The sequence below is a fragment of the Cervus canadensis genome, chromosome 1 (assembly GCF_019320065.1).
Source record: "Cervus canadensis isolate Bull #8, Minnesota chromosome 1, ASM1932006v1, whole genome shotgun sequence".
In the NCBI taxonomy this organism is placed as follows: domain Eukaryota; kingdom Metazoa; phylum Chordata; class Mammalia; order Artiodactyla; family Cervidae; genus Cervus; species Cervus canadensis.
This window is the reverse complement of record NC_057386.1, coordinates 94,009,840-94,036,549: the sequence shown is the minus strand read 5'-3', so window position 1 is coordinate 94,036,549 and position 26,710 is coordinate 94,009,840. Positions and strand designations below refer to the sequence as shown.

General features: G+C 35.6%; 1 protein-coding gene and 1 non-coding gene across 5 annotated transcripts in view; one reads left to right on the top strand and one right to left on the bottom strand.

Moving 5' to 3' along the window:
* Positions 1–26,710, bottom strand: part of FSTL5 (follistatin like 5) — an 851,448-nt gene that overhangs the window by 489,988 nt on the left and 334,750 nt on the right. The window lies entirely within an intron of this gene.
* TRNAG-ACC lies at positions 19,083–19,154 on the top strand. The gene has a single exon. It is a non-coding gene; the product is annotated as a tRNA-Gly (tRNA).

Below are 26,710 nucleotides of genomic sequence, written 5' to 3'. Positions count from 1 at the left end.
CAGAGCATTCTGAGCTCATGAAGGGTGGGATGTACAACTGTTTACCCTAAGAAGTTTTTCCAAGTTATGTGGTGAAAGGAAATGGAGAATGAATGTGATCTCTGTAGAGGGGTTAGTGACAAACCTGGACTTACCGAGCATAGTAGTTGCTAAATAAATGCTTTTGAATAAATGCCAAAATAAATTTGTGTCTATATTAGAGGCATTTTTTAGAAATGTCTGAGGACATTTAGAAAGTCTAAGGACACTCAAGATAAAGCCAACTATTTCCTCAGGAGGAAGCCCTGATGACCACCAGCAGCAGAAGTGCGTTGCTTAGATCTGTCTCCTGGATCATCCAACAGTGATGGGCTATCAGCTTGCACATGCTCTGATCTCCTTGACTCTTTAGCTACACAATAAATAGTATTTCTTGGTTACCCACAGAATAGCATTGAAATTATCCTACTGGTTAAAGTCATAGGGGAAAAAAAAAGTTACTTCTGAGGCTTGGGTACGTTTTCTAGGTTATGAATATCTGTGTTTGATGGACACAAAAGTGCTTCCAAGATTCATCGCTGCCTTTAAAGCTGTACCACGAACACACACACACAGGATTCTCAAACTGTACTGGATATTTTCTTTCTGTCTTCTCTATTTGTTTCTTTCTTTGCTAAGCAAGAATAAACTCTATTATATAATGCAAAATACTAATAACAATTAGGTAAGCATTTTTGTATACATTTTAGGAATAGAATGTGTGAAATCTAGAATAAGTGAGAGAAAAGCAAAATCAACTTTTAATAGTATAAAATATTAATGGTCAATGTCTTTAATGACACTGTCAACCTACTTATATTTAACTTATATTGCCTGCAAATTTTTAGGACTTTTTTTCTTTTCATAGCCATAAAAACTGTTATTTCTATTTTCTTTGCTGTAACCCCCACTATCACAGATTATCCCTAGTCAAAGGCAGAGCCTCTAGGTCTTAAATGACAAAAATCAATAAAATCAATTTCTCTGTCAAAAGTATGTATTAGTTTTATTTCATTAAAGTTGAGTTATTTGATATGACAAAGACCAGAAAGGAAAGGTTAATTTTACATGAAAGCTTCTATAGCATTTATACCTTATAATGACTGTTGAAAACATATATTGTAGAAAACTAGACTGTAATTATGAGTATATTTCAGCATGTAAACTCTTTGACAGTCCAACAATGCCACAGGTATTATGTCAAAGTACTCTATAACTGAGAGAAAAGGATAATATGGTTTCAGGAGATTTTAGCCAGAAAATGTTAAAAGCTGCTACTTCTACAGATTAATAGTAATGTGTTTCAGAATCAGCACCATGGGATGAAGACTGCAGTTTCTGAAGAGAAGAAAACTAAAGTGCATTTATTGTACTACTGTGCAATGTCATGGATTTCTAAAACATTAGCCCATTCACCTACCAGGATGAACACTCAGTGTGATAGAGTAAGATAGAATTGCTTTTTCTCAGAATTGAATTGTCTCATGATAATGAAGTGAGCATGTGTACTGTGGGGAGGGCAAAGCAGGTGAGTCTATGACATGCCTCTCAGTGAAAGAGAATCCTGGGTCTGGCTCAAAGTCATGTGGAAGGCTGTGAAGCAGGAGGCAATGGTCACCCAGATGACAAGAAAGTATTTGCATCTAGATCTGAGGAGGGGGATGATTATGCACCAAATAAAGTGACCACTCTCTCCATGAACCCACAGATCCTCAAGGGTTCACCAGAAAAAGAGAAGCTCAACCTGTGTGTAAATATGAAAGGAGACAAACATGATTGTAAGCAAATAAAATGCTAGAAATTTGTATAACTTTGGAGAGGAGCAAGGATATGATTTCAGTGGGGTGAGTTAAATGATTTCAGTGGGAAGAGTAAATGTCATCCATATCTCCAAGGGAAAAGAAAAAATCAAGCAAAAATCTGGTCTACTGTAGGAATGCTGATTCCCTCTATTACATACAACAAAGTTGAAACTTAAAAAAATTAAATTCCTTGCTTACAGTATTTACGCCATAAACATTTTATATAGCTCCTATATTTTCACACATTCAATGTGAAAAAGACCTTTGGATCATAATGATCAACTTCCAGATTCGAGTTCGAGTTCTTGGAAGCTGATCATTATGATCCATAGGTCTTTTTCACGTCAAATATATGAAAATATAGGAGTTATATAAAATGTTTATGACATAAATATATGTGAATTTCTAGCATAATCTGCATCATTATTATAGTGACACCATTAAATTTATCTGTTTGAAGTAGAGAAACTTCAGTTTTCATTGGTTAAGTACCTAACCCAACAAACACAGGTGCACACAATCATAAGCAGTTTGAGAAACAGTGTTTCAGGGTGTCTTTCTTAATGACAAATTGCCAAAACAAAGCTAAAGATGTGTGTCTATGCACATATGTGTGTTCCCAGTCACCTCAGTCGTGTCCAACTCTTTGCGACTGTATGGACTGTAGCCCACCAGGCTCCTTTATCCACGGGATTCTCCAGGGAAGAATACTAGAGTGGATTGCCATGTCCACCTCCAGGGGATCTTCCCCAACCAGGAAGTGAACCAGGCTCTCCTGTGGCTTCTGCTTTGCAGGTAGATTCTTTATTGCTGAGCCACTGGTGAAGCCCTTATACACAGATACATATATACAAATATATGCCTATGATATGTGTATAGCTATTTCATAATATTTCTATATATTTTCTAGGACTTTTCCTGATATCTGAAATAATTTCATTCTAGATGTTAGTATAAATGCTATTAGATTGTATTAATACTACTAAAATATTTTATAGTAACTCACAAAACAAATTAAATATATGAGTCATATATATTTCATGTATTGAGTGTATTTCATTTTGCATGTTATATCATTTATAACTTTGGCTTCTCTCAAAGTTATCTTGGCTTGGAATACTTTCACTTTTATTACAAACATCTTAAATGATTAGAAATATAGTACAAAGGAAAATCCATTTCATCACACACAACATATAAATTCACACCAGACACATGATTTTTCAAAGCATTTAGGTAACTGTATCTTTAACTGTATCTTAGTTTTATTAGTATTTTCTTTTTAAGAAAATTTGGTTACTTTGTTAAGCTATGACTTATAAGAAAATTCATTATAATAGTTGGTTAATTTATACAAACTTTCAGACTTATTTAAGAAATGCATTTTAAGAATCAACATAGTTTCTCATTGTGTTAAATGAGGTTATTGACTTGATGCTCATTCTTTCAGTGCTCACTGAATACACTTTTTAAACAAAGGCAGTTGTAAAATACATGTATGTATTAGAAATTATACATATACAAAAAACTTCGAATAGCCAGAGCAATCTTGAGAAAGAAAAATGGAAGTGGAGGAATCAACCTGCCCGACTTCAGTCTCTACTACAAAGCCACTGTCATCAAGACAGTGTGGTACTGGCACAAAGACAGAAATATAGATCAATGGAACAAAATAAAAAGCCCAGAGATAAATCCATGCATCTATGGACACTTATCTTTAACAAAGGAGGCAAGAATATACAATGGAGAAAAGACAATTTCTTTAACAAGTGGTGCTGGGAAAACTGGTCAACCACTTGTAAAAGAATGAAACTAGAACACTTTCTAACACCATACACAAAAATAAACTCAAAATGGATTAAAGATCTAAATGTAAGACCAGAAACTATAAAACTCCTAGAGGAAAACATAGGCAAAACACTCTCCAACATAAACCATAGCAGGATCCTCTATGACTCACCTCCCAGAATATTGGAAATAAAAGCAAAAATAAAGAAATGGGGCCTAATTAAAATTAAAAGCTTCTGCACAACAAAGGAAACTATAAGCAAGGTGAAAAGACAGCCTTCAGAATGGGAGAAAATGATAGCAAACGAAGCAATGGACAAAGAATTAATCTCAAAAATATACAAGCAACTTTCCTGCAGCTCAATTCCAGAAAAATTAAAGACCCAATTAAAAAGTGGGCCAAAGAACTAAACAAACATCTCTCCAAAGAAGACATACAGATGGCTAACAAACACATGAAAAGATGCTCAACATCACTCATTATCAGAGAAATGCAAATCAAAACCACAACGAGGTACCATTTCACGCCAGTCAGGATGACTGCTATCCAAAAGTCTACAAGCAATAAATGCTGGAGAAGGTGTTGAGAAAAGGGAACCCTCTTACACTGTTGGTGGGAATGCAAACTAGTACAGCCACTATGGAGAACAGTGTGGAGATTCCTTAAAAAACTGGAAATAGAACTGCCATATGACGCAGCAATCCCACTCCTGGGCATACACACTGAGGAAACCAGAATTGAAAGAGACATGTGAACCCCAATGTTCATCGCAGCACTGTTTATAATAGCCAGGACATGGAAGCAACCTAGATGCCCATCAGCAGACAAATGGATAAGGAAGCTGTGGTACATATACACTATGGAATATTACTCAGCCATTAAAAAGAGTTCATTTGAATCAGTTCTAATGAGATGGATGAAACTGGAGCCCATTATACAGAGTGAAGTAAGCCAGAAAGAAAAACACCAATACAGTATACTAACGCATATATATGGAATTTAGAAAGATGGTAACGATAACCCTGTATGCGAGACAGCAAGAGAGACACAGATGTATTGAATAGTCTTTTGGACTCTGTGGGAGAGGGCAAGGGAGGGATGATATGGGAGAATGGCGTTGAAACATGTAAATTATCATATGTGAAATGAATCGCCAGTCCAGGTTTGATGCATGATACAGGATACTCGGGGCTAGTGCACTGGGATGACCCAGAGGCATGGAATGGGGAGGGAGGTGGGAGGGGGTTCAGGATGGGGAACACCTGTACACCCATGGTTGATTCATGTCAATGTATGACAAAACCAATACAATGCTGTAAAGTGGGAAAAAAAAGAAAAAGAAAAAGAAATTATGCATATAAATCCTAAAGGAAAATGACTGACTAATATTAAAATACTTAAATAACTCATTTGAAGATAATGGAGTTCAAAACCAAAATAAATAAATAAATAAAATAAAAAACTTTAGCATGCATCCTATTTTTTAAAATAAAGGTCAAATAATTTCTTCTTCTTTTCTCATATGTTACATAATTTATATATTATTTCTATCATTGAAATGAGAGAGAGAAAAAACTGGTTTCTGATAACTTCCCTGATTAATTGTATCAAACTGTGCCTCCTTTTTCTAGCCTATTCATTCCTAACTATAATATCAATAGAATACAATTCATCTTTAAGGAAGTTGTAATGAAAATCATAGGACTTAATCACAGAGATACATAAAGGTTAAGTGACTATTTTTTTAATGTATATTTCACTTCTAAAAAAAGAAAGTATCTAACTATCCTAAAAGTTAATCACTTTTTTGTTGCTTTTTCTTGAGTATATACAAATATTTGCTAGCATTTTTACACTTTAAATAATTTGTATTATTGACATGCTCAAGGGGGCAACAATTCTTCTTGGGTAGTTGTTTAGTTCTCTAACCATCATATTGGTCAGAAAAATATAGCAGAACTAATTTCAAGTATTCTTACACATTTCAAGGCAGTTTATCCAGAGTTTGACAGAGAGCAGCCGGAAGACATTAGGATACTGGAATAGATAAGACTATCCACTCACTTGCAATGTGTGGCCTTAGATAAGTTACAGTTAAGACTCAGTTTCCTCATCAACACAATAAAAGTAGTAATCGCTACTTTCCAGACTCAACATGAAAGTTCAATAAAATTGTCCACCTAACAAAAGAGTAAACAAAAAACTAAGTACTGTAAAATGACATATACATAAATACAGATCATAACTTTATACATTTCTTTTTAGTGATAACTTTAAAGTTAAGGGCAAACCTATTCTAGAACTCGTTTAGTTAGGATGAAGCTGGTTAGTAGGACAGAAGAAAGCCTTTTACTGGAATTCTATGGAGAAAAGGTGTGTGATAGAAGAAATTCAGGATTTGTTAGGCAGTTTTACTTTGAATTACAAAGAAAAAATGACTAATATTCACTTCTCAATTGAGAAGAACCATTGCTCAAAAGAGTGCATTCACTCCTTGGAAGGAGCTTCTGGTCTGGAATAAATCTTCCAATGGACAATCTCAGAGCTCAGGACAGAGCCTGCTTACAGAGAAAGGATCAGGATTAGTTCTTTGGATGAGTGGGATGAGTGCCATGAACGAGTGGGGAGTTCCCATCCTACATGATCATTCCTCTAAACAAGGGTTTTTATTATAACCATTTGTGCCCATTGAGCATGCTTACAGTAAGTCCCCTACATATGAAACTTCAAGTTGCGAGCTTTCAGAAGATGCAAACATGTGTTCCCATGTCCAATCACATAAGCTGGTTCACATGTGTGGTGTACAGTATCATGTGCATGCACCCTCTACAAACCTTTGTGCTTTTGTGTACTTTACACAATTCTGCATTTAATACAGTAGTAGAGTACCTTTATTGTAAGCCCAGATGTCCAAAAGCAAAGGGTATATAACTGATTGTGTTAGTTAGGTACTTAGGCTAACTTTGTTAGACTTATCAGCAAATTGGACTTGAAAACACTCTCTCAGAATAGAACTAGTTCTTGTGTAGGGACTTACTGTACATGCCTGTTTGATGACTTAAGATAACAAAAGATATTTAATTCCATAGGGTGTTGTGACAATTTTATTTCTTCATGGCAGTTGCTAATGTTATGTCAACAAAAACATCAAGATTATAGACAAGCATGGACTTCTTGAGTCAGAGAGTGTGACTCAAATGAGAAATGCTAGGAATAAATGAGTTAGGTTAAGTTATTGTGTAAATTAATCCGGCTTTGGTGAGAATAGAAGAGTCATGATAAATATTTTATAAAATATGTAACAATGAACTATATAAACTAAATATGCAAAATCAATATTTACTATGTAGTAAAAATGTTTATATTAAACATAATTTAAAAATAGACCCATATTTATTATACAGTATATATTTAAAGAAACAGCAGTTAGAACCAGACTTGGAACAATGAACTCGTTCAAAATTGGGAAAGGAGTACATCAAGGTTGTATATTTTCACCCTGCTTATTTAACTTATTTGCAGACTGCTGCTGCTGCTAAGTCGCTTCAGTCGTATCCGACTCTGTGCGACCCCATAGACGGCAGCCCACCAGGCTCCCCCGTCCCTGGGATTCTCCAGGCAAGAACACTGGAGTGGGTTGCCATTTCCTTCTCCAGCGCATGAAATTTTTGAAAAGTGAAAGTGAAGTCGCTCAGTCGTGTCCGACTCTTAACAACACCATGGACTGCAGCCTACCAGGCTCCTCCGTCCATGGGATTTTCCAGGCAAGAGTACTGGAGTGGGGTGCCATTGCCTTCTCCGTGTGAAGTGCTGACTCATTGGAAAGACCTTGGTGCTGGGAAAGATTGAGGACAGGAGAAGTGGGCCACAGAGGATGAGATGGTTGGATGGCAGCACCGACTCAATGGACACGAGTTTGAGTAAGCTCCAGGAGATGGTGATGGACAGGGAAGCCTGGTGGGCTGCAGTCCACAGTGTGGCAAATAGTCAGACATGACTGAGAGACTGAACAGCAACAATGATTCATTAAAACATAATAGTGAAACCCAGAGGCCATTTTTTTTTTTTTAATTCCAAACAAAAACACGCCAAAGCATTTTCTGAAATGCAAGCCTGATAATAATTAGCATGTCAATAGCAGTGTAACTGTACCTGTCTTCTAAGGAATACAGTTACGGGCTCTCTTTTGTTATTGTTTTCCTTCTAGTCCTGTTACTGCTAAGTTGTTACAGCTTGGGAGGAAAGACTGAGAATGTTCTCAGGAATCTGACTCCAGGTGATAATATCAGAGAGAAGAGAGTCTTATTAAGCCCTAATTGTGCTATTTGGAGTTAATTAATTACATTGCAATAAATATAAAGCTTAAGATTAGTAAAGTTTTATGCCCTGAGCTATGTAAACATCGGGCAACATTGCCCTAAGGTGTCTTTGGAGAGCTTTCTAACTGGTATATTCAGACCTATTCTTTATTCCCCTGAAATTTCTCAATGAAGAGAATTATATATTCAAGTCTATAAGGAGTACACGGAAAGGAAACAAATCTTTCCTTTGAGCATAAGCAGACTCATTTTTTTTTCAATGTAATGTCAGTGCTCAGTTTCGCAGAATACTGACTCACATTTGTTTCAGGAGATATATTGGAAATTCACAGAAACTCAGAGAAAACTGCCCCTAGTTATTCATTACGTCAACACCAAAAGATATAGGAAGTACAGGAAGAATACAGAAAGGTATGATATTTGGTCCTAGGGCTATATATTTGAAATTTATGAAAAAGGATAATACATCTACTCTGAATATTGTTTACTAGTTTACTTGTTTACTGGTCACATAGCAACTTATCATTTCACTAATAGAGCCACCAATCATATTAAATTGCAGTTAATTTAATAACATTTAATTTTCTCCCTTAGATTACTAAGATAAACACCTCAAAATTAAATGCAATCTCAGTTCAATAGGTATTTTTTTCAACCTGTGCATACTAAAGAATGCATAATTTCAGCTGGATTGGGAAGAATAATTCAACACAAGGGAGGAGAAGACACTAAGGAAGCAGAATTTGGGTCTGAACAAGTAATAATGCTCAACAAGAAGAATGAAAGCAAAATTTTTCAAACTTGCTTCCTTTTTTTTGTTTCCTTATTTTGTTTTTAAATGCTTATCTATATCATGCTACTAAATAGTCTGTTGTCTTATAGAAATACAATATAAACCACAAATCTATAATATATGGTCTTAAACGGATACAATGCAAACCGCATATATATAATACAGAATACTAAGTAGTGAAAGCAGGCTAAAATGTTTTGATGCTGAGGAAGCAGTGAACTACTTCATTTGGAAGATGAAAAAATTCTCATATATCACAAAGAATATAAATTTTCCTTAAAAGATAATTCAGACCTAATTTCTTGATCTGAAAATGAGCAGAAACAGAATGAAGAAAGGCTTGGTGGGAGGCAAATGTGTATACAAAAGGATGGAGAAAATTGCCAAATATTCAGCCAAACAGCTTGCTGTTTTCAAAGATATTCTTAAGGGAAATATTTAATTTTATATTTAATTATAAAGTTAAATAATAATATTTGGGAGGTCTGTATACTGTTGGACACGACTGAGCGACTGAACTGAACTGAGTGAACTGAACAAGGCATCAAAGTGCGGTCATTAAAAAAGAAGTCATTTTGAATATGTGCATGTGTATAACTAAATCACTTGGCTGTGCCCCTGAAACTAACACAACATTGAAATCAACTACACACCAATAAAATTTAAAAGCCATCTTGAAACACCCTCTAGTTTACTTATTCAGCAAACAGTTACACAGAATATACCAGATTAGATATTTCTCTTGATTTAGAGAAAGAAGGGGCTTTCCCCTTGGCTCAAAGGTAAAGAATCTGCTTGCAGTACAGGAGCCGCAGAAGCTCCCCTGGGTCAGGAAGATGCCCTGGAGGAGGGCATGTCAACCCACTCCAGCATTCCTGCCTGGAGAATCCCAAGGACAGAGGAGCCTGGTATGCTATATACAGTCCATAGGGTCACAAAGAGATAGACACAACTGAAGCGCCTTAGCACTCATGCAGGCAGAGAAACAAGAGTGAACAAGACAGCCAGATTTTTGTCTCTCTTTGTGGAATTTATATTCCAACAGGAAAGAAAGAGAATTTCTATTTATACCAATCCCTCCATTATTTATTTGCCTGTGATCTATGCATGCATGTGTCTATACCTACTCAGGAAAGAAAATAAGTAGGCAATGTGAATTCAAATATTAATAAAGTATCCTTAAAAATAAAACCCAGCACTATTTATAATAGCCAAGACATGAAAGCAACCTGTATATCCATTGACAGAGAATGGATAAGGATGTTGCACACATATACAATGATGTGAAAAGCTGACTCATTGGAAAAACACTGATGATGGGAAAGACTGAAGGGAAAAAGAAAAAACGGCAGAGGCTGAGATGGTTAGATAGCATCACCAACTCAGTGGGCATGAATTTTAGCAAATTCCAGGAGACAGTGGAAGACAGGGAAGCCTGGCATGCTGTAGTCCATGAAGCCACAGTCAGATATGATTTAGTGGCTTAACAACAATCAAATAATGAAATAATTCCATTTGCATCAACATGGGTAGACCTAGAGATTGACATATGGAGTGAAGTAGGTCAGACAAAGAGAAATATTGCATGTTATCCTGTATATGCAGAATCTGAAAAGAAATTTTATGAATATACTTATCTACAAAACAGAAACAGACCCACAGACTTAGAGAACAAGGGCTAGTTAGAGGGTTTGGAGTGGATATGTACACACTGCTATATTTAAAATAGATAACCAACAAGGACCTATTACATAGCACAGGGAAGTCTGGTCAATGTTTTGTGGCAGCCTAGAGGGGAGAGGAATTGGGGGAGAATGGATACATGTGTAAGTATGGCTGAGTTCCTTTGCTGTCCACCTGAAACTATCACAACATTATTTATCAGCTATATTCCAGTATAAAACAAAACATTAAAATAATAAAATAGAATAAAATCCAGGTGGATGCATAGAAAGTTTGGATAAGAGTTAAATACTGAAGACATGAATGCATCTCAAGACTTGAACTATGAACAGAAATGAGGCTTTGGAAGACCTGAGGGGAGAGGACTTAGGCAGGGTAATCAAGAAACCTAGGCCCCAGGGCGAGGAGGAGCTTTGTGTCCTGATAGAGGGGAAAAAACAGGTCATGTGGACTCAAGCAGAGTAGACTTGGGCGCAGATGAGATGAGGGCCAAGATGGATGGAGAAACCTGATGTACCATCCTGGTAGATTGTTTAGTGAAGTTTGGAATTCACCCTAAACACTATTGAGAATTCAATGACTGGCTTGTGGAATAAACACTATTTTCTCATTAAATATATTTCGATCCATTTAGAATTATTTTTCTAACAAATCCTAAAAACAATGATTGGGGAGCAATTACTTATAATGTTAATTCATTCAAGTGAAGTTAACCTTCACTGCTGCATTATACTCATCTGCCTAGAAGCCTGCCCTCCCAGCCCACCATCAATCTAACTGCCATTCTGCTACCTGTTATTTATTCCTCAGTATCTTCTTAGAGATTATGTCTCTGCAAGACTACATATCTTTTAACATATTTATCTCAAGTTTAATTACTTAATTTTTAGCTTAATAATTTAAGGTTTCCACCCCCAACATGAAAGCTCCAGAAAAGCAGAGACTGTGTCAGTTACAGTCACAGACTCTTCTCCATCCTAGGACCTTGCAGACAGTGCAATGTCAATAAATATTCATTGAGTGAAAAGCAATTCTCTTTCCTGTCTCTCCTAATTTTTTCCAGTCCTCTGTATGGGAGCTCCTGCTGTCTTTTTCTATCACCTTTATTTCTTCTTTTTCCTGTCAACCACCAATCAGTCAAGTGTTGGAAGCAGGGGGCTTTTAGCCTACTTTTAGTCAACTATCAAATTCAAAATCTTGGGCAATCATTCATACCCTTAACTTACTTGCATAAATCATTTTCATAAAAGGTATGGTTAGAGTGTGTGTGTGTGTGTATGTGCTCAGTTGCTCATGTATAGGTCCATGTCTGACTTTTGGTGAGCCCACCAGGCTCAACTGTCTATAGGATTTTTCCATCTAGAATATTGAAGAGGGTTGTCATTTCCTCCTCCAGGGGATTTTCCTGACCCAGGGATCAAACCTGTGTCTGTATTTAGAGAATGTGTCAGACAAATTAAGGTCTGCAGGAGGAGACAGATACTAATGAATCCCATAAAATTTACAATCCCATAAAAATTTACATAATAAAATCCCATAAAAATTTACAATCCCATAAAATTCCCTGACCTCAAGTCCATGTTAGCTACTCTACCACAGACACTGCCTTGAGCTGCTCCACTTCTGAAATTGTACTTCCAATCCTGATTCCCAGACAGTAAATCTGAGCCCTCTACCATTTTTGTTCTGCTAGTCCTGCTCAGCCAATACATTGAGACACCTAGCTCTCAGCTTTGGCTTTTACCCTAGAAGACAGCTTTGCTCCTGGGTTTACTCCCAAGTTTTCCACTTGATAACCCCTGGGACTTCTCTGTTTCCTTAAGTTTTATTTCTTTCAACTCTGCTTTAGCCACACATGCTTGGCAAATCTTAATCTGGAATATATTTATGTATCTTTCAGTCTCCAATTCTATGACAGCAGTTGAACTTTGCGAGAGAAAATCCCATAAAGGCTTTAATTAGTGGCTTTGCAAACTTGTGGTTTCCTATCTCCATTGGGAACAATGTTCAATGGACACGCTATGTACACTTTGTCAGGTTTCTCTCATTTCCACTCTCTCCAGGAATCTTTCTTAACATTGTTTCCTGGTCTCTTGGCAGATATTGCTTTGCATTTTTGGAACATTCGGTCTGTCAAAAGTAAAAGCCTTAACTTACTGCTCAGGTGCCAGCACATTTACCCAGAGCCACAAACTATCACTTCCCCTACATTTCTACCCTACAGGAATGAGTGGGAACTTCTCGCATTCTACTACCATTCTTATGATTTACACAATTGTTAATTTACAAACCTCAGGAATGTTTTCTCTGCTGTTGAACATTTCTCCTTGATTCATAACACTTTGTATCATGAGATTAATCTTAGGAAAATATATGTCATTGAGTTCCTTCCATGTGCAAAAGCTTTCAGATATTTCTTCAAGCTTTTAGTAACTTTCTCAATCCTCTCATCTGCTTACTTAAAACTCTGTAACCTAAATCCCTGGTAGGTCAGCTGGTAAAGAATCTGCTTGCAATGCAGGAGACCCTGGTTTGATTTTTCAGGAAGATCCCCTGGAGAAGGGATAGGTTACCCACTCCAGCATTCTTGGGCTTCCCTGATGTCTCAGCTGGTAAAGAATCTGCCTGCAATGCAGGAGACTGGAGTTCAATCTCTGGGTTGGGAAGATCCCCTGGAGAAGGAAATAGCAACCCACTCCAACATTCTGGCTTGGAGAATTCCATGGACTGTATAGTCCATGGGGTTGCAAAGAGGCAAACACAACTGAGCGACTTTCACTTCACTTCAACCTAACTTCACATTAACTATCTAATGTTGTTTTCTACAACTTTAACCTCAGTTCCATTCAGTTCAGTCACTCAGTCTTGTCCAACTCTTTGCGAACCCATGGACTGCAGCACTCCAGGCCTCCTTGTCCATCACCAACTCTCGCAGTTTACTCAAACTCATGTCCACTGAGCTGGTGATGTCATCCAACCATCTCATCCTCTGTCATCCCCTTCTCCTCCCACCTTCAGTCTTTCCCAGCATCAGGATTTTTCCAATGAGTCAGTTTTTTACATCAGGTGGCCAAACTCCCAATTCATAAGGCTTTTGCTTTTTCCCAAATACTTTGCATTTTTTATGCAAAATTATACTTCTTCAATTTTGAAAACTTGGGAAATGAATTCCAATCAAGAAGTCAGCTATGTTAAGTGAATTGAAAGTGTTAGTTGCTCAGTTGTGTCTGACTCTTTGAGAGCCCATGGGCTGGAGCCCATCAGATTCCTCTGTCCATGGGATTTCCCAGGCAAGAATACTGGAGTGGCTTGCCATTTCCTTCTCCAGAGGATTTTCCCAACTCAAGAATGGAAACTGGGTCTCCCACATTGCAAGCAGATTCTTTACAGTCCAAACAACCAAGGAAGATAGCCACTAGCTATTTTAAAGGCATAGATGAACTGTCTGGAATAAAACAATAAAGGAGGTGGCATGTTCCTTACCATTACTAGACTCACAGCCCATTTGAAGGAGCAGATACTTATATACCATCAATTAAATATTGTTATATACAATTGTGAGGGCCATGGACCATGTAGACGGAAATGGTACCCAGAGTGAGGGGTTAAATGGGGTGCTAAAGAAGGCTTTGTAGATGAAATACCAATTACATGAAGAGCTATAGGATGAGAAGGATATTTTAAACAAAAGAGAGTCGGCAGTGAGGAAGCAACAATGTAGGTAATGCTTTTTTGAGATGTTAACAAGCATGTATAGAATACAAAATCTGGTTTGGTGAAGTGCAGATCTAGAAATGGAGTTGGGGTGACAGATGAGGTTGAACAAGTAACTAGCTTATTGTTGCTATGTTAAGAAGCCTATATATTATAAAGAAAGCATGGGGAGATTTGAAGAATTAAGAAATAATAGGGTTAGATTTGACTTTTTATATCAGTCAGTCTCTACACTGACTTCAGGGAAGAGAGAACGTCCAGGGGTGTAAAATGCAGGCAGAGAGCTGAATTAAGAGGAATTCATGTAAAAAGTAATAGCAGCATAAATCAGAGTAGAGGCAATGGGCCTCTAAAATACTCTACCCTGTGGATATATAAAAATTATCTTAACCATTCCTCTAGTTTTGTGCATTTATATTCTGCCTGGTGAATCTCTAAGAAGTGAATAAAGTGTAAAACATTTCTTACACTTATTTGCCTTCATTTTTTCCCCAAAGAACATCTCATAACACTATGTTTATGTGGTTCACACTGCAAGAAATGCTGATGGAGTATTGTTTAGCAATGAATAAATGCTCAGCCACACACCGAGAATACAAGTTCTTACTTTAAGCCCAAGAGACTTTGATGGATACTATATATATTACTACCAAAAACCACAGTATATTTCTGAAAAATACATATAAGTCAATATCACAACCAAATATGCTTAAGCATTATTTCTTTGTTCAGTGTATCATGTGTTATATTTATAAATATTTGTGTTGCTAAGAAATCTTCCATTTTACTGGTTCTGCTAGAGTGTATTCTCTTTTCTTGTGAGACATGCTAAATGATAGTTGGATGGCATTGCTCAAATTAGAATTATTCTCACTGATTCTCATTCAAGTATGGTACCAAAAATTCAGCAGGCCCAATTTTAGAGAAAAACAAAAATTCATTTAGTGTTATATCTTTCATGGGTAGAGGTTGACTCTTCCTTCCAGACTCTTATTAAAGAAGCAGATGAAGGATTTTGTGGACAAACTTCAATTCATCTCAAGCAGTCTCTGAAAGTTGCTTTCTCACTTTAATTCTCTGATGATAAATGTGGTATAATAATAGTTGACAGCAAGATGGAAAGAAAATATATAAATACATAGAATAAACTACTCACAGACAATCTGATCAATGCATGTGTCTGTGGCTAAGAAATCATTTCTCCCTTGATGCAAATTTAGTTCATTCTATCCCACTGAAAAGTAATCTAACATCATTAGTCTTTCCTCACCTGGTAAAACTGACACAGCATATGCAACAGAATTGAATTTTCTTCTTTAGGAGGAACTGTAATGCAGAAACCATATTACCTCTCAAAGGGAATGCATTCTTTATGCAAATACTTCCCATTTGATAAATACTGTAGAAAACATTTTGAATAACTCACTTGATTATGTATAGAAATGTGTGTTTGATAAATTTATAAAATATATTATTTTTTTAAGGAGTGGCATTTCACCTTTGCTTTCAACTGGTTCTCAAATGTCATAATCCCTAAATGCATATAAAGCTTATTTTATGAAGGCCCCTACTCCTCATCTGTAACAAAGCAGTCTCTTGCTTTTCTGTCAATTATCACTTCAGCATTCTTATTTTAATGGAAATATAATTCCATATATTATTTTATTGTTATAGGTATATGACAGAACAATAAAAGACACTTGGGAAATGGATGGTTCTGTTTAGGGATAAATAAATGATCTTGTTAGACGTAAGCAGTGAATAATGATTTGTTCAACTTCATGACACAGTTTATGTCAGAAGATAGAAGACCTTGGATTGTAGACTGATTTTTACTCCATGTGATACCAGATCAGGTTTGTGTTATCAACAAGTTGCACCATCAAAACTGCACAGAAGGATGAACATTTGTCTTCAAGTGATGGGGGGAGTCAACACAGATAAACTGAAGATGCAGGAGAACAAGTTAGAGGATGTTACAAGAGTTACAAACAGAAATAAGAATTGTTGAGAGACTGTATGGATGTGAGATGCAGGTAGCGGCAGCACAATGGGCAGACTGGATGTGATACAAGCAAAACAAAGAGGGTGTGGAAAAATCCAGCCCAGATACATGGGATGAAAGGACATTCCCTGGTCCTTGATTTTGATGAGAAGTCATTTTCCTCATCCTCTCTCACTTTTACCACTCTGTTCTTGCGGTGTGAGTTCTTTACCTTGTCTGTGAATTTATCAAGTGTAACTCAACAGCCTCCTCACAGCACCACTCATCTTACGGAGAAAGCCTGCCTTGTCACTCCTTCAGCAGCATGGATTCAGCCAGCATGGGGCTGGCTCATTCTGTGGTGAGGATTTTTAAGACCACTGGGCTCACAAACATAAAGCCAAGTCTTTCAACCTTGACTTTATCAGTGGTGGAAAAAAAAAAAAACACTGTTTATTTTTTTATTGTTGAAATTTTTTATGACCCAAGTCAGGAAATGGAGTCCTGTTTGGGTGGACCCACTGAAGACCCCAAGAGAAATATCAACTTTTACATTTCTGTAGGTCATCTTGGTAGTGAACAAAGTACTTCATACTGTCTTTCAGAAATAGATGACTTCACTCTAAATCCTGAAATACCTTTAAAGTGATGTGGAATCCTGGGGGCACTCAAAGAGTCACTGAACCATGTTATGAAGAGAAGCAACATGCATTCCAGGTTCATTCTGACAGCAGTATGTGGTGGCAATCAAGATTCAGAGTTATTCATCAGCTTTGGAGTCATGTGAACCAGACTTCAAATCCCATCCCTGACTTACTAACAGCATGGCTACAGATAAGCCATTTAAGGCAGCCATTAGATCCCCAACCTCTGGGATCTAATGACTGATGATCTGAAGTGGAACTGATGTAATAATAATAGAAAGAAAGTGCACAATAAATGTAATGCATTTGAATCACTCCAAAATCATGTCCCCAATGGTCTGTGGAAAAATCGTCTTCTATGAAATTTGTCTCCGGTACCACAAAGTTGGGGATCACTGATCTAAGACATGTGAAGCTCAGTTTACCCATCTATATAATGGGGATCTATTGGCTTACAGGTTACTGTTAGGGTTAAATGGCATATGTGCAGCACAGAGTCCAGGCATGTAAATTAAAGAGAATGATTAATAATGAGTAGAACGTGTCATGCTTAAAGTTGGAGCAAATTTAGGAAGCTTTTGCAATAAATAAGAGTGAAAATATTTTAAAAGTTTTAGCAAGGATGAATAGCAAGTTCAGTTTCAGTGGTACTATGTTTGTAATATTTGTAAAATTGCTCAGAAAAGATTTCCAGCAATGAGACAAAGGGTAAATGATGTAATTTCGCAGGAACCTATTGATTTACATAAGTGAACCAAGGAAAAGAGCATAAAATGAGATAAGAACTAACATTGTTCCCCGGAGAAGACATATTTAGCATGTGAGAAGCAAGAAAGAGAGGTCAGAAACAATAGCAACAAACAACTCAGAACAGAATCACAGAGCAACATATTCAAACAAAACAAGGTGAGCGAGTATCGATACAATAAGGTGATAAGTGATACAAATGAACTTATATACAAAACAGAAACAGATTCGTAGACATAGAAAACAAATTTATGGTTACCAAAGGGGAAAGCTAGGGAAGAGGAATAAATTAGGAGTTTGGAATTAGTACATATACACTATTCACATTACTATATATAAAACAGATAATCTATGGTGACCAACTCTATAGTACATGGAACTACATTTACTATTTTGTAATAACTTATAAAGGGAAATAGTCTTATATATATATATATATACACAAATAATTGAATCATGTTGGTGTACACCTGAAACTAGCACAACATTTATAAATCAACTATACTTCAATTAAAAAAAAAAAAAACGTGGTCAATAGCTTTTAAATATCTTAGCAAGAGCTATCATGGTAAGCACTGTGAAGGTTTAATATCCTTCATAGAATTTAAAGTTAATTGCTGTTCTAAAGATTATCAGACAATTTGCAAGACAACTATAAAATTATTTGGTGAAATAATAGGTTAAACAATAGCAACACTGTAAATTATGTATGAAAGTAAATAAAAGCATGCATTCAGTGATATGTACAAAAGCACATTTTTTTCTTTATTCACTAATCTAATGATAACCTCAATAAATCACTTTAAAGCATATTTTATGATAATATATCAGGTTGTCAAGATCCTTGATAAAACAGCATTAATGAAAGATTGCCTAATTATTGCAATGTTGCAATACCATAATTTGTTTTCTTTTTTTTTTTTTTAATTTTTTATTAGTTGGAGGCTAATTACTTCACAACATTTCAGTGGGCCTTGTCATACATTGATATGAATCAGCCACAGATTTACACTTATTCCCCATCCCGATCCCCCCTCCCATCTCCCTCTCCACCCGATTCCTCTGGGTCTTCCCAGTGCACCAGGTTTGTTTTCTTGAGAAGCTATTTCCGTAGTCTTTCAAGCATTATGAGCCCATTTTGCTCTAATTTAAATCACAAGTGGAAAAAAAGTGTCTTTTGACCTATAAGAATGCACTTTCTCTCTAGCTGCTATACTAAATTGAAACTTAACATCTCCAAACAGTAGTTTTTAAACTCAAGTTCTTTTGCTGCTATTGACTGAAACACATTGAACATGAAAAGGAAAATTTTCCCAAGAAGAGTTGATGGAGCCTTACTTTTAACTACTGCATGTCTCTCTCTTCTGGCCCACCATGTGAAAGAGACTTTCTCCCACAATGTATAATTCAGAGAAAATAATTTAGTTAAAAAGAGAGCATGAGCTGCTCACTGGGGCAAATTGTTTTGGGTATTCTAAATACTTTCAGAAATGCCGGCTGTTGGAATAAACGTGTCCTTCTAATTCATACAGAACCTAAAGATTATGGAGTTAAAATTAGCTTATCCCCAGAATGATGGTTCCTGGACTTCCCTGGTGGCTCAGTCGGTAAAGCGTCTGCCTACCATGCTGGAGACCTGGGTTCGATTCCTGGCTTGGGAAGATCTCCTGGAGAAGGAAATGGCAACCCACTCCAGTACTCTTGCCTGGAAAATCCCAAGGACAGAGGAGCCTGGTGGGCTATAGTCCATGGGGTCGCAAAGGGTCAGACATGACTGAGCGACTTCACTTTCTAAAAATCACATCCTGGACCTTTTCAAGTTCTAAATGTAATAAGACTCCAATATCCCCAACACTATTTTCTCCAGGATGTCAGGTAATTTTTGTGGATTTTCTTTCTAGAAATTTAGCAGAACAGTTCATTAAAAAAACAATAAACACAAAACATCCTGCCTTCTTCTTAAAACTCATTCTTCTCTGGTATCTGTGACACATGCCTTTTCTGATTTTTCTCTTCTCTCTCCAGACCTAGATGTTATAGCTGCTATTCCATTTGGATGTTACATAGTGTTCAAAACTAACACTTGATATATTTCAATTTCAGTAACAGATATCACATTCTTATTTGCACATAAGAGAAGTTATGGAGTTTTACTTATTTTCTCCCCTTCTTATATTTACCTAGAATCAGAGTTCTGTCATCTCTGATCTCTATCTGCAGTGTCAATACCTACTTCAAATCTACATAATCTCTTACTTTGTCTTCAATAGATTTTAGCTAACCTCTTCTGCAACCTAATATTAGAGTGATCTTTCTTTAAAAAAAGGAAAAAAAGTCAATTTTCTCATTGAAAATATTTTAGTCTTTGCTGATTACACTTAGGACAATATTTTAAATTATTTCCCTGATCTATCAGGCTCTTTATGACTTTGTCCTTGCCCATTTCTATAACTTTAATGCAAACTTCTTAGCCCATTTCACGTACATTGTTTTGAAAGTGTTTTGTTTCCATTTGTCAAATCTGTTGCCTCATATTCTTTCTGTAGTATCAGCTTCTTAAGACTGAGACTGGGCCTGATCAAAATTCTGACACTCAGCACTTAATTATCTAAAAAATGAGTGCATTATTCAGAATAGCTTTAACATCAGTTGCGATTTAATGAAATAATATTTTGGGCACTAAAATGTAGTGAATAAATTAATATCTAAAATGTCTTTAGTTACATATACATTTTTTCCCTATATATGAAAGTGTTTTCTCTAACTTTCTAAGATCAAATTGTTATTTTCTGCATTTTGGACTAATACAGTATCAAGTTATTTTGCAAAGTAGTGCAGATGAGGAAATAAAGGAACAAAAAGAAGCCCAAGGAAATAATGAATTTTACATTTAGCACTTTATCTTTAAGGTCTTTCTGGAAGAGAAGATCATGAAAGCAGGTGTCAAATGTGATTTATAAGAGGCTAATAAAATGACTTCTCTCTCTTGCTTGCCTCTGGAAATATTTAAGTTTATATTTAATTCAGAAGAAGAAAAAAAAAAAGAAGAAGAGAGGCAGAAATAGAATGTTGTACTCTGGGCTACAGTTTCAAACCTGACCCCTTGCTTTATCATTTGAGGGCATTTATCGAAGCTCCTCAGTTCCATACATGAACATTTGATATTTGTGTACATATGCATTGTGCATTCTGTTCAATATCATTTATTTGCATGCTACTTGTATCTTGAAATTGTATTTTAATTATAATACATTTCCATATATAGATCATACACTTAAAATTAACACTCTTAGTAATATAAAGTATTAATATATTTAATTTGCCAATATCTCAAATCATTAATTAATTTAATGAGAACTTTCTATGTGACAGACTCACATATTTCAACAAATTATGCAGGCAATTTAAAAGCAAAGGCTTGCAAATATTTTAAATATGTTTAGAAATTATGTTCAACTTTCGAACTTATCAAATATATTCAAAATTATATATATATGTGTGCACATATGTTTTAAGTATAAATATTTGGATATTTTATAAAAAATGAAACTAAAACAATGTTTAACAATGTAAAAAGTAAATGGCATACTCAAATATTACTGTTTGAAAATAATTTAGCAAAATTGCTTACGAAAGAAAACAAGCAATATGTAATAGGAGCATCAGATGTCCACAAACTCTTGTTTAAAGCAAGTAATGAAACCATAACCTTAGGAATGAATTCAAAATACAGAAAAATAAATAGTCACACTATAAGATGTATACTCCTGGAATTTTTAAGTGCAAAATTTAGAGAAAATTAAAAGTTGAACCACAGGTATTTTCATATAGTATAATATAAAGTGAAAGAAACAGTACAAATTTCTGTTTATAGTGTGCTCACAACTGCATTATATAAGTAAAAACTGCATCAAAAGAGGTTGAAGCTAACCAATCCAAAATTAAATCAAGTATATGTATTTTTAAAATAGCACAATTTTAACTAAAATAGGCTTTTTTCTTCAAGTTAGAGATACTTATATAAAGATAGTGCTTGAAATGAAACGAGGAAAACATCATGAAGCTAGTCTTCCATTTTTCTTATTCTATTCATCAAAGACCTCCACCTTTCACCCCCACCTTCAATCCATCTTGTTCTCTTTCTCTCTCTTTCTTTTTTTAACTTTTCTGGTATTCATTTATCAATATCAATGAATTGGTCAAACCAAAAACATAAGCTCCACCTTTTCCTTCTTTTACTATTTCATATGTTTATATCTCTTGTAGATTTAATGTGTAAATCTCTCTAGAACTTGATCTTTTCTTCAAAATCATGGATATTGTTTTAGTTTATCTTCTTATCAGCTTTCACCCAGTTGTGTCTGAACCTGCTTATATGACATTCTAATGTATGTTCCACCTCCTTCAAAAATTTAATTTCCATGATATTGTCAAAGTGATTTCCTAATAACTTGGTGTGATTATTAGTGTTTTGGTCATATTTTTTCAATGACTCTGTATCATTAACTGGGCAACTATATAAACCCATTAGCATGATTAAGTGGCTTATATTCTGCCTCTTCAAATACCTTACCTGAAATAAAACAAATTGCTATAATTTCTCAATGCAGCACTCTCTATGAGTGTGTTCATTTGTAAACACTAGACTCCCTTCTTGGTGTGCCCTGTATGGACAAGCCTTTGTATCGACCCCAGACATACTTATTCATCTGTTCTCAGAAACTATCACCTCCTTTAGTTCTCCTGGACAGATCACCTCCTTTGATTCTCCTGGACAGATATTGACAGTGCTACCCTTGTATTATGAGTCATCTAATGCAGAAACTATTTCATTGTGAAAAGACAATAAATGATGTTGATTTCACTGAGCAGCTCTGAGGAAGAATGTAGTAATGTGTGCAAATGTGTGCAAATATTTTAAAACAGGTATTCAGTGCATTAATTAACTATTACAGAAAAGAAGTATTAATATATAGATGTTATTTGAATATTGGCTTGACATTAAGGCAGATCACAGATTACTTGTTGTGTGATAATCACAAGCTTCTTAATCTACGAGTCTCAGTTTTTATTAAACTTTTTTTATCAGCAAAATAGAAACAATACCCTTGTTGTGACTATGGCTGACTCCCATTCCACCTAATTTCCCAGCTCTCAGTCCTGAGTGTTCTAACAGCACAGGTTCTCAACCAAGGGTGATTTTACCTTCTGGGGAATTGTCAGCAATGCCTTAAAACCGTTGGTCTTCACAGCTTGAGAGTGTTACTAGTGTTTACTAAGTAGAAATCAAGAATGTGGATAACATCCTACAATGCACTGAAAGCCCTCCAGAACAAAGAGTGATCTGACTCAAAGAATCAATAGAGTCAAATTGAGAAACTTGGTCTAATAACCAGCCATGTATATCCCAGACACTAAGCCAATTTTAAGACACCAGCCTGTGGCATTCTCCCACAGGTAAGTATCAGTCTAGCATGTGCTTCCCAGAAGACTCAATGGTAAAGAATCTGACTTCCAAAGCAGGAGATGCAAGTTTGATCCCTGGGTCTGGAAGATCCCCTGGGGGAGGAAATGGCAACCCAAAGCAGTATTCTCACCTGAAAAATCTCATGGACAGAGAAGCCTGTCAGGCTACAGTCCATGGGGTCACAAAGAGTTGGACACAACTGAGCACATATGTACAGTGTATGGCTTAAGTTGATATAATTATTCTTAAATGTAGAAAGTTGTGTTCAAATGTGGAGTCTCCATCTCACCCTGTCCAACCCTCTCCACTCATCACTAATCTTTCTTCCCCCTCTACTTATTTATTTTCCTCCAGTTTCTACTCTGTCTCTAGAAGAGGCCGTACAATGCATTCACCATCCAGTGCGTAGTGCAGTATCTGGCACATTCTAATTGACGTATGAATGGCAATTAACTGTTTAATTGCCTTGGTTTTATGCTTGTCTTTTCACAAAACAATAAAGAATATTTTTACATTATAAATATAAAATATTATTTGCTCTCTCATACATATAATCTGATTAGAAGATATGCCGGCACAAACACACACACACACACACACATATCTGGCTTCCAAAGTTTGTTCTGTCTGTTTAAAATTACATCACGGTGTTCATGCATCAAGGATTTTTTTTTTTCTTCTGTTAAGCCATATAGCAGTATATTCCAAGTGTCTGGAAGGAAAAAATGTCTGGCATATACTTGACTCTCCATAAATTCTCAATGACTGAATAACTATCTCTAATCTTTCTGAGCCACAATAATTTCTATAAAATAGGGCTAAATAATACTTACCTATAGGTTTTATTAGGATGCAATTAAAATAAGTTAAATGTTGGTCACAGGTGCTCAATATACATTAATTCCTTTCTGTCTCTATTTTTTCAAACAATTATCTGGTAGAGAAACATCTCAGACAGCTGGATAGTAATTCATGGTCACATAATGTAAACAAGCCTCAAAAGAATGACAGACACAGAAGAAAGTAAACCTCGATCTGTTAAGATGCCTTAATAATGTGGAGATTTGTTTTAAATCAGAAGTTTCACTTAAAAATAAATTATAATTTAATATTTATTTTTAAAAAATATAGCCACTTTTTGAAAGCCATAGTCTTAGTAAAGAAATATTGTCTTCACATTACTTTCCCAAGTTAGAATTGACTATTATGTATGAATAGTCATAGTATGAATATGTATGAATAGTGAATGTATGATTACTCTTTTAAACAAGTTATGCACAACTATCTTATCTATAAAACCAAATACTCTTTGAATGAATTATAATTGTTTGGTCTTATAAAATTTTATAATGACATTTATTCACACATACTACAGGTATTAATACAAGTATTAATACAGGTATTAATTAATAATTATATATTATTTATTATATATAATATATTATATTATTATTATATATAATAATTAATAATAATTAATACAGGTATTAATACCTTACATAGTGAATATAAAACATAACATAGTTGCTAGCCAACTAGTTTGTATATCTTTTCATTGTTATTAATTTTCCATAGACTTAAGTACCTTCAATTTTCAAAACTCAAGAAAAAGTTTTGTTTTTTTACAGACTAGCAAATTCTTAATTTGTGGAAATTTTGGTATTTAAATTTTTATTGGCAAATTTTATAATCTATTAGAAGAATAACTGAAATCAAGATTGTAATGCCACAGTTTTCAAAATGTAGCGCAGTAAAAGCAACAGACAATTGCCTAATATGTTGTGTAAAATAGTCATGCATATGTTTCCAAATGTAATTGTCATGACATTTCACAGTGCAAGGTACACAAGAATTAATATTCTACAATTGAAATGAAAAGAGACAGATATCAAATGTTTGCTTAACAAATGCTGGTTTAAATCTTATGCAAGCAGTTCATGGGCTTCCCAGGTAGTTCAGCTGGTAAAGAATCTGCCTGCAATGCAGGAGAACCTGGTTCGATTCCTGGGTCAAGAAGTTCCCCTGGAGAAAGGATAGGTTACCCACTCCAATACTCTTGGGCTTCCCTGGTGGCTCAGACGGCAAAGAATCTGCCTGTGATGCAGGAGACCTGGGTTCAAGACCTGGGTTCAATCCCTGGGTTGGGAGGAGGGCATGGCAAACCCACTCCACTATTCTTGCCTGGAGAATCCCCATGGACATAGGAGCCTGCTGGGCTACAGTCCATTGGGTCTCAATGAGTTGGACACGACTGAGTGACTAAGAACAAGAGTTCACTTTCCAAATCAATTTATTGTTAATATAATGAATATGTAAATTGAAATTATGACCAAGCAACAGGTTTGAATCATGGCTTTTGCTTCTATTAACAGTGCAAGTTTGGACAGGTTACTAACATCACTGACATCATTTCTCAGGTGGTAGAATGGGGATAATCATACTGTAACCCAAAGTGTTTGCATGAAACTAGTCCTTTGATTCAATGAAAGCACAAAGAGAAGCATCTGGCACATCATAAATATGCAGTCATGAAAAAAACTATTACTACTCCAATGATCTTCATCTCATAATGATCATTTCATCAATGATCATATGAAAATTAATCTTAGCCATGAACCTGGTATGGTTTATACATTTTACAACTACATTATTTAATTCACACCTACCTATATTGCTTAGCAGAAATACAAAGTTCATTGATTTCCAGAAAAGTCTTTCATAGCCTAATGTGATGTCTTTAAGAATGTTTCCCTTCAAGATCATTATAAAATTCTATATACCTGATCTCCTTTTTCAAAAAAAAGATTCAGAAAGTCTAAGCAAGTCTATACACTATTCAATATATGTATGTATGCATACTATTCAACCAGACATATCTTGGAGATACTGTGGGTTTGATTCCAGACAACCACTTGCAGTAAAGTGAATACTGCAAATAAAGTAAGTCACACCAATTTTGGGGGTTCCCAAAGCATATAAAAGTTACTCTAGTACATTGTTTGTAATAGCAGCAAACTCCAGGAGATAGTGAGGGACAGGAAAACCTGGAGTGCTACAGTCCATGGAGTTGCAAAGAGTCAGACATGATTTAGTGACTGAATGATGAGCAAGAAAGAAAAGGCTAGCTATTATCTGAGCTTTTGGCGAGTTGTAATCTTTTCACTGGTGGAAACTATTGCCTTGATGCTGGTGCCTGCTGGCTGATCAGGTTAGTGGTTGCTGAAGGTTGGGGTGGCTGTGGCAAATTTCTAAAATAAAAAAACAAGTTTTGCTACATGGACTGACTCTTCCTTTCAGAGGCTAGTTCTCTGTAGCATGCAATTCTGTTTGATAGCATTTTACCCACAGTAGCATGTCTTTCAAAATAAGACTCAATTCCCAAACTTTGCCATAGCTTTATTACTTTTAATGTTCATATAATATTATAAATTCTTTGTTGTCATGTCAATAATCATCACAGCTTCGTTACCAGGAATAGATTCTATCTCATGAAATCAACTTTCTTTGATCATCCATAAAAAACAAACCTTTATCCATTAAATTTTTATCAGTCACATCTTTAGTCTTATCTTCTAATTCTAGTTCTCACGCTATTTCACTGCATCTGCAGTTATTTCCTCCACTGAAGTCTTAAACCTTTCAAATCATTCACAAGGGATGGAGTCAACTTCCACACTCTAGTAAATGTTGATATTTTAATCTTTTCCTACAAATCAGAAATGTTATTAATGGCATCTAAAATGGTTAGTT